Here is a 9081-nt window from a genome sequence, read left to right as displayed (position 1 = left end):
TCCTCAGGAATCAATCATCACCCGCCTCCCGGAGTCTTAACTCCCACAATTCACCGCCGTGGCACGATCAGCCAATCATACGGGAGGTTCGCTCACCTCCAACCAATCATAGCCGCCCTAAGGCTAGGCGCGCGCCGAAATCAAATAAGACCAGGCTGAGCGGCTTGGGAGCCCGGGCATTTGGCTGGGGGGCGTGGCTGACGCTGGGGGCGTGGCTTATGAGTGGGCTGGGCTTTCCCTGGAAAGGCGGGGCTTCGCTTCGCAGGTCCTGGAAGGGCACCGGGTGCGACTGAGATCCGGGGGATCCCGGTCCCTGCTGAGGACCCGGAGGCGGCCCTAGAGGAAACTGGGGTTTGCCTACTGCCAAGGTGGGATGCAGGGGATGGGGGCGTCCTTTACATCTGCGCGGGGAACGGACAGGTCTGTCACCGAGCGAGCATCAGGGACCCCACAGCGGTCCTTTAGATTTGCATAGCGCTTCAGACCCCGCCCAGCGCCCACGCGGAGGACCTGCGGGGGGTGCTCGGGGGGCCGCTCGCTGCCCCCGTGTGCACCGAATGACCTCTAGATGCCCGCAGCGTGGGAGCCCCGGGATTACCTTCGGGGAAGCGGAACTTTACTTTTGTATTTTTGTTCGCCAAGGTTTTTTCTGCTAGTGTGTATGCTCTGGTAATATTAAAAATCGAGGGTGAAATTAAATGAAAGGGGACTGTATTTGAAATCATAATCCGATCTAGTAGTTAAACAGGGAGGAATAGAAATCAGACTTATTGCAAGAGAGGGGGCTTCGTGTTACAGCTATTGGGGACCCTACGGCCAGACATACGGTGCTACTGTCCTTAGTGGGGACAGTAGGACAGAAACCCTGTAATATCTAGGAAACCTGGGCTACATGATCAATGCAAATGTCATAGGGGCCTGGAAGAGGGAAGGCAAACCTGGAGTATCATTTATTAATTAAACAAGTACGTATTAAATAGCTTTTTGTGTGCCCAGTGTGGACTGGGTGCTTGCGAAATGTAGAATTCATTTACTCACACACACACACAGTTTATAATAACTATTCTAAGCACAAGGAGCTTAATATCTGGTAGGGACTGAACACTTCAATAACAACATAAAATAGTACTTAAATGTGATGATAAGTGGAATTAGCAGGAAACTCTGTAAGTCTAGATAAAGATGTGCCTAGAACCAAAGTGGAGTTAGTTTATATATAACTACCCCTCTGAAACACCCGCAGATGATTTTAGAAATAAGACAGGAGCAAAAACAAATAAGTAAATAGAGGCATTTTCATTATGCCCAGATTATAATTCTTGCACTGAGATTTTTAGGTACATACTTAACAGATGCTGTATTGGGAGAAGCAGGCCATGAATACTGGGTTTGCAGGAAGAGGGGCATGGTAATTTGATTATTGAAACAAGACAAAATCAGGGCCTCTTTAAATATCCCTTTAGGAAGAAGCTCTTCCTCTGCAAGTTTTCCAGCCGGTATCTCAGGTCCAACCCCATGAAAGTGCTCACAGCCAGATCACAGGAAGGGGGACTATTTCTGCCATAAATATGTGATATACTAGATCAAAATGTTTAGGCTCTAAATGGGGGCATCTGCAATAGTGTCAATAAAAATCAAGGGGGGGAAATGGTTAGGTTCTGGACAGTTTATCCCACCTAGTCATATGCATCAGGGTGAAAAAACAAGTTTGTCACTGGGTGAAGTGTGGCCATAATAGCGCCATAAACTATAATGAATGATACAATATACGCTTTTCAAAATATACACATACATTAGGGTATGTGTATTAACTTTGATTATTTATTCACATTTTTAACTTATATCCTTAAATAGCCTGCAGGCCTGTGCAGAGACCATTGAGGAATGTGCTTTATGGACCTCTATTTTGAGTCAAATTGAGAGTGTGAGTTGTTTTTTCTTTAGAGCATGATTTATTCAAAATGAATGCCTAGGCGAGGTCCTAGAGCTAGATGGTTTAAATGCACAGGTTAATGAGCCAATAAATTCTTTCCATATGGGGCTGGTGAAATGCAAAGTATGTGATGGGTTTGCTCTAAAACTGGATTGTGGTAATGGCTGCACAGCTATATAAATTTACTAAGACTCAGAACTGAACACTTAAAATAGGTGAATTCGGTGGTATCTAAATTATCCCTCAATAAAAGCTGTACAAAACAAAGAAACAAAAGATACAATGTTTAAGCCATGTCAAAACGTCCCCCTGGAAAATAAGAGCTAAGATTAATTAAGCTATTTTGACACCCTAGGAAAATAAAATGGTGATGAAATAAAATAGTAGAAACTGTTCCATTTCAGACACTGTAGCTCCTTAAGCAGACTGGTCCTCCAACCTGTGAAATGAAATCCAGAGTCATTCAAACACTCATTTTAATTCTTGGGAAAATGAAAGAAACGTATTTTCTCTGGTCAGCATTGTGGTGGCTGGCACATGTCAGGCATCTAGAAGATATTAGTGGTAAGAGGCTCAGCTAGAGCAGTTTCCCCTTGACATCCCTGTCATTACCTGTATTGTTTAAAAATAATCAGCAATGCCAAGTTTCGAGTTATTTGTAAAATTCCAACTTCTATGCAACCTTTATCTTTACTCCTTATTTTAAAAAAATGTGTTTTCCAAGTAATAGGTAAACCTAAGTGTGTTTAGTTTTCTGGATTTTGCTCATTGCTTTGGGATGGGGTGGGGAAGGGTAACTAATTTTAAATAGTAAAGAATTTTTTCCTGTGAGAAACATCGTTAATATAGGGAAACATCATTATAGGCTAACTTTTTCCGAGGTGTATTCTAAGTGCTTTTGCATGCACCCTCAGTTCTCACAGCTACCCTGGAAGTGGGTATTCTCTTATTTCCATTTTAAAGCACAAGATTCCAAAATTTAGAGTCCTTTGGAGCTTGCCCCAAGGCCCTGCTTCTAACAACTACCTTATAGAGCCTCTCCTTGGATTTTGGAATCAGATTAATCTTTTCCTGGCTCAAATCACAAAGCTGACACCAGCAGATGAAGACAGGAAGCCATTTCTCGAGATTCCCCATCCAGCTCTTGCTACTGTAGTATGTTTACAAAGCATAAGTTATTCAGTGATTCTCTCAGATATTTCACCTGCCCCTGGCCAAGCATTCAGATACGGGTAGTATCCAGACCTGGCCTAACAAATCCAAGAAAAAAAAAACACCACAAAAAACAAAGTCCTGCCATTTTATAAGTGATCACTGGGCGGCAGCGTATTAACATAAAAACCCTACCGAGGGCCGTCCTCTCGGGCGGTTTCATTCGTTTTGCTTAACACTGTGCTATAGTAATTCAATTTCATTTCATCCTGTGCCTTTCAAAAAAAAAACCCGACCATTTTAAACTTGTCCTTTAACGAAGGCACAGTTGAGATGATACTATACTAAGAACAAATCTGGTTATAATTTGAAAACACAAGAGAGTTTACAAATTCTTCCGTCGTACCTGAATTTTGCAATATCAGCTTCCGCGTGTCAGTGGTGTTAAAACTGTACCCCTAATAACAGCCCCAGCCCAAGGCAACCGCTGACCTGCTTTCTGTCTTGAGAAATTTGTCTTCTTTGAATGTTTCATATAAATGGAGTCACACCATACGTAGTCTATTGCCTCTTTCTGTTTTCTTTCCCTTAACTTGTCGATTATAAGTGTAGTTGCCCAGAGAGCAGGGCCTTGTTTCTGTTTTGCTTGCCACTCACTATGTACACAGCGCATAGAAATTCAATACATATCTGCTAAATGAAATAAACCACAGAGTGGAAGGGACCCTCGAGTCACCTAGTATGCCCTCTGAATCTTTTCCGCATCATGCCTAATGGATTCGGCGTAGAAACCTCTGGTCACAGCAAATTCTCTGTCTGGGTGTCTCAAAATGTCCATTAATTCTAATGTATATTGAGTGGAAATCTGTCTTTCTGTCTGAAACTTCCACCTACTTGTCATCTGGAGGTACACAGAACACACTTAATTCATTTTAATGTCACTTTCAAGCATTTTAATGTGGCCATCTCACCCCCCCCCACACACACACTCCTCTGTTCAATTACATCTCTCTCCCCCAGAGCCCCTCACCAGCATTTTCCAACGAGCATGTGCCTAATGTGAGGGACCTCAAATAGGACTCAATATGAAGAATACTGCGGAATAATTGTTACCTTTATTTTAGCTATGCCCGCTCTGTATAAGCACTATAAAGCTGCAAACATTTTCCCTCTTTTCTAACAAACGTGCCGTGCTAGTGAGTGATTTTCATCGAGCGTGCAATCAACCAAAACCCCTGCTCTCACGTTTCCCACGTGAACTCAAGTCTCCCTCACCTGCTGCACCTAACTGCTTGAGCTATGGCTTCTATCTTTCCTCTCGTGAGTGCTGATCCATCATTCTAACCTGTCTCGATCTCTTGGAGCCTCGTTCCCGTCGGCTGGCTCATGAGTGCCACCTCCTGACTCTGTGCCAACTGCACCCCCGACAAGCCTGCTCCCTTTGACTTCAAGGTGCCGGTGAAAATGCTGAACAAGGCACTTGAGCGCAACCCAGAGACATCTCCGGGTACACGTGACCCCTTAGTCGTCACGCTGTGGGCACGGTCCCTTAGTCGGGCAGGGAGCCCCATAAATGCCACACTGTTTCTTCTTGTCCAGGTGCCCGCTGCAGCTCCTGCCCGCTCTGTGTGACCATCCCTGGATTCCCCGGCCTGCAGGGCGAGCAGAGAGGAAGCGAGGTTAGTCTGGGGGAGGCTTTTCTTGGTAAACAGGACACGAAGCAGCCTAGAGGCCACAGGGGGAGGCGGCTCTTCAGGGCGACGGCTGCCGCCTTCCGCTAGGCTACTGATTCGTTGGGTCACACCGTCTCCTGTCTGGCCAACCTGCCACCTCCTTGCTCTCCCCCCTGGTCCCCTCGGGGTGCCCGTGGGTTTGGATGGAGGCTCAGTGAGGGATTTGCTGCAGGGCATTGGTGAGAGGAGTGAAGGAGGCCCCTGCTGAAGACGAGGCAGCCTTCCCGGGGGCCAGGCAGCCCCTTCGGAAGGTCCGGCCGCCCCAGCTCTTCAGCCCCTCTTTAGCACTTTCCCACCCTCCCTTTCCCGGCCCGGCCCGCCTGCCCGCCTCACCCTAAGCAGGAGCTGCGGACGAGCGCGTTCCTCCTCCTGTGCCCCCCGACGGCAGGCCTCGCCCCAGCCTCTCCGTCAGCCGGCGGGTTCCTCCCGAAGCCACCTGGTGCGGGCATGGGACACGGACACGCATCTGTGTCCTTGAGCAGAGCTCGGGTGGGGGAGGGGCTGTGCGTTTCTTCTTTCTGTGGTTTGTTGGCTTTTATTTCTGCTTTCTCACTCCTATGTGCTAATTGCCCCTTTCGTCTCCCCAATTCCTCTTTTTCTCTTGCTTCCCACGCAACCCCTCCTTTGGCCCAGGGGAGACAAAAGCAGCCTTAGTGAGGGTTGTGGAGGAGGCAGCCCCCGGGGTTCCTCGAGCCCCCGCCCCCCTCGAGCTCCGCCTGCATGTTTAAGCAATCCCTTTCATCCCTAAACTTTTCTCATGACACCATTCCTGCGACTTTAGTAGTCACCCATTTCTGATGGAAGAGCTGGACCACAGCTAAGCGGTGGGGGGGGGGGGTCTGCTCATGGCTCACTTGAATGGTTTTGCTTTTAAGTTGTGTACCCTCCCCAAGTGCTATGGACTGAATTCTGTTCCCCCAAATCTACCTGTTGAAGCTTTACTTCCCAATGTGATAGTATTTGGAGATGGGGTCTTTGAGAGATAATTAGGGTTGGATATGGCCGTGAGGGTGTGTCTCTCATGATAGGATCGGTGCCCTTGTAGGAAGAGAAACCTCTCCCCTCCCTCCCTCCCTCCCTCTCTCTCTCTGTCACCTGAGGATGCATCTGAAAGTTGGCAGTGTGTAAGCCGGGATGAGGGCCCTCATCAGTCAACTGGGACTTTCCAGCCTCCAGAACTGTGACAAAGTAAATTTCTGTTGTTTAAGCCACCCAGTCTATGGCATTTTGTTATGGCAGTCTGAGCAGACTAATACAAATTCCCAAGCTAATTATTTGCACTCAAATCTGCATGTAAATTGAATTAGCTAATTAATACAGGTATAAAGTACCTCAGGATAGGAGTCCCTAGTGATTGCATTTCCCTATATTTCTATATCTCCATTTGGAACTCCTGGATTAAACTATCTTGGCTTCTCCTTTGACTGTAAAGCACTCCGACAATGGTATCCAAATGGCCCTCTGTCCACACTGCCTTGAAATCCTGACTCTTTCTGAAACGGCGCACTTCTTTCTCTAAATTAGGGGACCCCAGCAGTGGCCCCATTTCGTGGCCCAGCCCGGGCTTGCCTTTCATTCCCTTGCCGTCCTCCCTCCACTGCTGCGTGAAGAATTAGGTAGTAAAATGCAGCTCTCCGGTTTCCTTTTCAGGAGTCGAAAGGATTCGAGCGGCCTGCTGGCCAATAATGATGATGAAATCTAACACGTATGGCTTCTCCTTCACAGGACTATCTCGTATAATCCTTGCACCAAACCCTATGACGTACTGGGTATTATTCTCATTTTATGGATGAGGGAATTGAGGTCGAGAGAGATCAACTGGTGAAGACCACAGAGCCAGTGAGTGATGTTGTCAGGATCTGAACCCGGGCCGTCCAAATCCAGAGCTCACATTCCTGACTATGAAGTTACCGAAGTATTCACTGGGCACGTCATTTGAAAGGAGCCAAAAGTCAGAGTGGAAGACCCGAGGAGGGAGCAGTTGGCAGCCTCAATTTTATCTCGCTGCAGCTTATTTCTTAGGAGGGCTCAAATGTGGGCTGTGCTTTGTGTGTGGACAGATTACTAAGTATCACAGTTGCCATTTAGCCTTCAGTTGCCAGGTGGAAGTCTCGGTTTGCTGCATTTGAATGACCCATACCTGATGCTACACCAAATACTCCCTCCATCAGGAAACAGATTCAGGCGAGGAATTTAGGCGTGTGTGTGTGTGTGTGTGTGTGTGTGTGTGTGTGTGTGTGTGTGTGTGTGTGGAGCCGATGTTGGACAGAGCTGGTAGCCCTTCTTCAATACTGAGGCCGACTCCAGGCCCTTCGGGCACCTGCAGCGCTGCTCCGTGTTCTGCTTCGGTCGCAGCGCTTTCTTGCACACAGCATCCCCATGTGTCGCATGTATGGCTAGAAGGTATTTGGCCCCCACTTAGGGAATAAAGGCCATTTTGCATCAGCGCCCTTTAATCGGCCTGGTCATGTACCGACTATTGAGAACAGAAGATTCTCAAACAATGTCCTGCTGCCAGCAGAGTGATACAAAGAGCTGCTGTAGACAGACTGTTAAACAGCACAACCATTCCCTAAAGACAGACTTGAAAACTTGTAGCATCCGCCTTCAGTCATGAGAGACGGTAACAAAAACATGCTCTTGTGTATCTATTTCAACACCGACTGCACCAACATGCACCGGGCTGCATGGAAATCTGGGCCCCAGGGCAGGGTGCAAAGGGGCTCCCTGCTCCTCCAGTCCCAGTTCTTTCCCGCTTTTTAGAGCAAACTGGCACTTAGAGAGCATGTGACCAAACAAGCACCTGTCACCCTTTCCTGTCCCAGTGGTCCTCTCATTACCTTGTGTGCAGAGATCCCTGCTCGTAATGAGATGGCGGCATCTTTCATAAGCATAGAAAGAGTGTTGCTTCTGGAGTCAGTGCAGCTGGGCCTACGCACTGCCTCTGCCACTTAATGATGGGTGACGGCTGGTGTGTGGTTTAATCTCAGCTTCTTCCCGGGACTGTCATAGGATTCAATCCTCACGGCACACGATGGCTGCTCAGTAGAGTCAGTACCAACTCCGTTCTCGCTTCCTCTTGAGGGAATGGATGATATCGGTCACTTCTGCACACCTAGCTCCTAGCGGACATCTTGGCACCTGCTCAGTATCAGAAGGTGCTTGTGGAATAAATTAATCATATTCTCTCTTACACATTAAAATCCCTCACTCTGCCCGCCCGGGCGTGGCTCAGCGGTTGAACTTCGACCTAGGATCCAGGCGATCGGGGTTCGATTCCCAGTCAGGGCACATGCCCGGGTCGTGGGCGCGATCAATGACTCTCTCATCACTGATGTTTCTATCTCTCTCCCTTCCTCTCTCTGAAATCAATAAAGATATATGTAAAATAAAATAAAAAAGAAATTATTATGGCACGTGACTTTCTACCACTGCATTCACCTGCTGCCATAAGCCAGTCGTTCCTACAGATGTCTCAGTAGACCAAAGGCAATGAAAGGAGCCTAGCCCAGCCACGCCTTAGTCATCTCTGTGCAACCTGGTCCTGTACGGAGCAAGTATTCAGCAGGATGGTGCGGAGTTTCCATCTCGAGCAGGAGTGTGGTGGAGGGGATCCACCTTCAGAGCTGCTGGGCTAGACACCAACACGGAAGGAAGCCTTAGATTATTTATTAATCAGATCCATAACCGGGACAGATAAGTCAAATCAAGTTTCCCAGGAACGCAATACATGGTGAAGACAGACAGAACATTAGCCACTGAAAGAGAGCAGGGTTGGCAAACATTTTCCATAAAGAGCCACACAGCAAACACCGCGGGCTTTGCGGGCCCTGCAGTCTCTACGGCAACTGCTTGACTCCACCATTTTGCCATGACAGCGGCCACAGAGAACGCGTGGGCGAATCTGGATTCCAACAAATTGGATTTTAAAAAAAAACAACAGGGGGTGGGCTGTGTTTTGCTTGTGGGGCACAGGTGGTCAACTCCCGGGGCAGAGGTTTGTCCTGAGGCCAAAGAGACTCTATAACACAAGACAGTAAAGAAAAACCAGGTGGTGACCCAGAATGGAAAAGCTGGAATCAATGAGTAAAAGCAAAGTCCTCCGTTAAGTTTTAAGAACTAAAATGAACAAGTCCACAACTGGGGCGAGGAGAAGTTTCATGTCAAATGTCTGCTGAAATGGGTGAAAACAAATTTTATTCTAAACGTTCAACAAAGGGAAAAAGAAGACTGGGGGTTTCAGGTGCCTGAAAACTCACTATG

Source organism: Miniopterus natalensis, chromosome 19, assembly GCF_054644295.1.
Source record: "Miniopterus natalensis isolate mMinNat1 chromosome 19, mMinNat1.hap1, whole genome shotgun sequence".
Classification (NCBI taxonomy): Eukaryota; Metazoa; Chordata; class Mammalia; order Chiroptera; family Miniopteridae; genus Miniopterus; species Miniopterus natalensis.
The sequence above is the reverse complement of the archived record's forward strand: the minus strand, read 5'-3'. Positions refer to the sequence as shown.